This window comes from Coenobita brevimanus, chromosome 31, assembly GCF_032717465.1.
Source record: "Coenobita brevimanus isolate Jiangsu-jjx chromosome 31, ASM3271746v2, whole genome shotgun sequence".
NCBI lineage: Eukaryota > Metazoa > Arthropoda > Malacostraca > Decapoda > Coenobitidae > Coenobita > Coenobita brevimanus.
This window is the reverse complement of record NC_136984.1, coordinates 1,940,586-1,945,140: the sequence shown is the minus strand read 5'-3', so window position 1 is coordinate 1,945,140 and position 4,555 is coordinate 1,940,586. Positions and strand designations below refer to the sequence as shown.

Here is a 4,555-nt window from a genome sequence, read left to right as displayed (position 1 = left end):
CTCACACACACACACACACACACATATACACACACACCTCGCACATACATACATAGATACACACGCAAGAGGACATCAGGCTAATCTGTCCCTACTCAATAACGACCCGTTTCAATAGTGTGTGTGTGTGTGTGTGTGTGTGTGTGTGTGTGTGTGTGTGTGTGTGTGTGTGTCAATGGATAGATCTCTCTCTCTCTCTAACGACTAATCAGAAGTTTTTAGAGAGAGAGAGAGAGAGAGAGCACGAGAAAGTGTGATCTGATGGTACGTACTCCAGGGTCCACTCTCTCTCTTCCCTCCCTTCCTCTGTCTCCCTTTCTCTTCCCTCTCTCTCTACCTCTTCTTCTCCTCTCTCTCTCTCTACATCAATATCTATTTCAATCTATCATTCAGTCTATATCCTTCTCACTCAAACATATACCACTCTCTCTCTTTCCTATATTTATCATGTTTACTTTCTCATTTCTCTCTCTCTCTCACACTCTCTCTCTCCCTGTCTCTCTCACTCTATCTCTTTCACACTCTCACCCTGTCTCTCTCTCACACTCTCTCTCCCTGTCTCTCTCACTCTATCTCTTTCACACTCTCACCCTGTCTCTCTCTCACACTCTCTCTCTCCCTGTCTCTCTCACTCTATCTCTTTCACACTCTCTCTCCCTGTCTCTCTCACTCTCTCTTTCACACTCTCTCTCCCTGCCTCTCTTTCTCACTCTATCTCTTTCACACTCTCTCTCTCGCTATCTCTTTCACACACTCTCTCCCTGTCTCTCTCTCACTCTATCTCTCACACTCTCTCCCTGTCTCTCTCACTCTATCTCTTTCACACTCTCTCTCCGTCTCTCTCACTCTATCTCTTTCACACTCTCTCCCTGTCTCTCTCTCCCTCTATCTCTTTCACACACACTCGCCCTGTCTCTCTCTCACTCTATCTCTTTCACACTCTCTCCCTGTCTCTCTCTCTCACTCTCCCTCACACTCTCTCTCTCACTCTTTCACACACACTCTCTCTCTCTATCTTTCACACTCTCTCTCCCTGTCTCTCTCTCTATCTCTTTCACACTCTCTCTCCCTGTCTCTGTCTCACTCTATCTCTTTCACACTCTCTCTCTCCCTGTCTCTCTCTCTCTCTCCTATCTCTTTCACACTCTCTCTCTCCCTATCTCTTTCACACTCTCTCTCTCCCTATCTCTTTCACACTCTCTCTCTCCCTGTCTCTCTCTCTCTCACTCTCTCTTTCACACACTCTCCCTGTCACTCTGTTTTATATAACTGTCTCAATAAAACATCTCCATCTATCTATCTATCCAGTCTATCAGTCTTAATATGTCTAAGTCAGTCTATCTATCCATCTATCTACTTATCTATCTGTCTATCTATCTTTGCATCTATCTATCAGTCTGTCTCAGTCTATCCATGCATCTATCAGTTTTTCTCATTCTATGTATCCATCTGTCTATCAGTCTTTTTCTCAGTCTATGCATCTATCTATATCTATCAGTCTATCTATCAATGCACTCTCTCTCTCTCTATCAGTCTTTATATGCCTCAGTCTTTATCTATCAATGCCACTCTCTCTCTCTGCTTATCTATCTATCAATCTTTATGTCTCTCTCTCTATATCTATCTATCAATCTTTATATCTATCTATCAATGCATCTCTCTGTGCATATCTATCTATCTATATACGTCTGTCAGTCTCTCTCTCTCTCTATACGTCTGTCAGTCTCTCTCTCTCTCTCTCTCTCTTTGCATATCTATCTATCTATATACGTCTGTCAGTCTCTCTCTCTCTCTTTGCATATCTATCTATCTATATACGTCTGTCAGTTTCTCTCTCTCTCTCTCAGCATATCTATCTATCAGTCTTTATATGTCTGTCAGTCTTTCTCTCTCTCTCTCTCTCTCTCTCCGCCTGTCACCCAACAAATGGCCAACTCTGTCACACGTAAATTCATTCGCCAAGATTATCCCTTCCCCAATTTGCTGAGAGAGAGAGAGAGAGAGAGAGAGAGAGAGAGAGGATGAACTGCTACTAAATTCTCTCTCTCTCTCTCTCTCTCTCTCTCACACACACACACACACAATCCTCATTCTACTGATTCTCTCTCTCTCTCTCTCTCTCCTGGGAAACGTATATAACACTTCACTAGGGATCTAGGTGAGTGCACGCAATTACACACAAAAATACGCACGCAAAATACACTCACACATACCTATACACACGCAAATACACTCAGAAATTTACTGTTGGTTATTTCTTGGGTGAGAGGAGGAGGAGGAGGAGGAGGAGATACGAAGAAAGGGGAGGAGGAGGAGGAAGAGGAGGCAATATATTCCTCACAATTATAGGTAAATATGGTTAACATTATATATTCAATCAAACCCAGACAATAATGTGATTAGAGGGCGCGCATACACACACACACACACACACACACACACACACACACACACACACACGGATACCTCTCTCTCACTCACTCCCTCTTTCTCATACGTTTGTACACACACCCATGCCAACACAAGCAAGCATAAACACACAAGAGTACATTTGCATATACATACACACTATTATTAAAACCACACACACACACACACGCAAACACACACACACACACACACACACACACACACGCAAAGCAATGACCAAAGCACACACAAAATGAAACACACACACACACACAGAATATATGCATGTAAAATACAGAAAATACGATAATAATAATAATAATAATAATAATAATAATAATAATAATGATGAAGGCAATAAGACAATGTTAAAAGCTAAGTAACAGTAAACCAATATAAAGGTATCTCTAAAGAAAGCTATCTCTAAATAAATATATCTCACATTAAAGCTATCTCACATCAGGGCTCTCACTCACCGCTATTCTGGTTCCTATTATTATCTCACCCCATCTCTACAGCACTAAATAAATCTATCGCACATTAAAGCCATCTCATACAAAAGCTCTCTCTCACACTATCTGCCATTAGAGCTGTCTCACATTAGAGCTGTCTCACTCACCACGTTACTCTGGCTCCTCTTACTGTTTTTTTTTATCTCACCCCATCTCTCCAGCACAAAATAAAACTCTCTCACATTACAGACACTTCACACGGCACCTCTCCATGAAGCTATCTTTCATTAGAGCTGTCTCACATTAGAGCTGTCTCACTCACCACGTTACTCTGGCTCCTGGTGTCGTCAGAGGCAGGCGAGGTGCGGCTCTTCTCCTCATCTTGAAGGAAGCCATCGACGCTGAAGGTTTTGACTATGTACGCTGGCACTGGTTAATGGGTGGGTAATGGGTGTTAATGGGTGGTTAATGGGTGGGGTAATGAGTGGGGTAATGGGTGACAGGCCTTCAAGCAATGTACTGACTACACTGCCACTGACAAGTTTAACTTACTGAATATGACTAGACACAAATTTAAAATCAATACATGTACTGAATACTGCTACAAAAATGAGGTCAGAGCATCAGACATTTAAACTAAAGAATATCAATGACAACCCTGCTGCCATTGTAAACGCAGTTAAGTGTAGCAGTGTTGTACTAAACAGTGTATTCATACAATATACCAAACAATATAACGGGCAGTTAAAATAAATGTTCTAAACACATTTTCAAATACAAACAAGTTTTTAACTTGTGCAATTTGTTACAGTTGACATAAACAGGCATGACAGCTCCTGACCCTACTAAAATGGCCACATAATTATGGCTGGAATTCCACTGTCACTCAGTAAACTTGGCAACAGCAGCAGAGTAGCTGTCTATCATCTTCGTGCGCTTTCTATCAGGGTCCTGTTTTTCCTTCCTGATTTTTCTCCAGATTCTTTCAAGCTGACTCCATTTTCTTGGTTGCCACCTGCACCAAGCTCTGAACACTAGTGACCTCTGCCATGTTCTTGTCTATTACGGCTTTGTGTAGTCTCCTGTTCGCCTCACTATACAATCCCTCAGCCACCTTCAGCTCCCTGCACTTCTCCTGCTCCTTCCTGACAGATTTCTCTCTGTCCTCCAGCTTTCGCTTCTTCATCTCCAAAGAATTGATGGCTTCTTGCTGTTCTTGGACTTCCTATTCTTTCCCTGTTCATTGGCCTTCTCTCTCTCTCTCTCTTCTGCAATTCGTATATTGTATGCACTGTAAGCAGATCTGCGGGCCTGCCTCAAAGCTGAGGTGATTGGTATTGCATGGGCCTTGTCCAATAACTCTGACTGCATCTTTGGCTGTTCTCAGTGCATTTATTGACTCGGACAGCAGACTGCCTTCATTAGTGACAGTTCTCTTGTTTTCTGACAGGGAACGCTCAACTTCAACATTGCCATTGGCAAGGCACTGACATGCTTTCACCAGTCTGGGCTAGGTTGTGAACTGTGCTGATCTCATACAGTTCTTCTGTCGAGTACCCTCTTCAAGTAGTGATCAATGCTTAGACACTACCCTGAACCAGCCTCTCGGTACCAGCTCTCTGGGATCTCTTGTACCTGATACAGCTTCCACTCATCTGTCAGTAGGCTGATCTCTTCCAGCCTGATGACCTGTG

General features: G+C 42.8%; 1 protein-coding gene across 1 annotated transcript in view; it reads right to left on the bottom strand.

The window, feature by feature from the left end:
- Window positions 1-3,228, bottom strand: part of LOC145395490 (synaptotagmin-7-like) — a 27,815-nt gene extending 24,587 nt beyond the window's left edge. Inside the window, exon 1 of the mRNA XM_080269096.1 lies at window positions 3,184-3,228. The gene's annotated coding sequence lies outside the window, so the exon portion shown is untranslated. The remainder of the gene's footprint in view (window positions 1-3,183) is intronic.
- Between the last annotated feature and the right edge of the window lie 1,327 nt (window positions 3,229-4,555).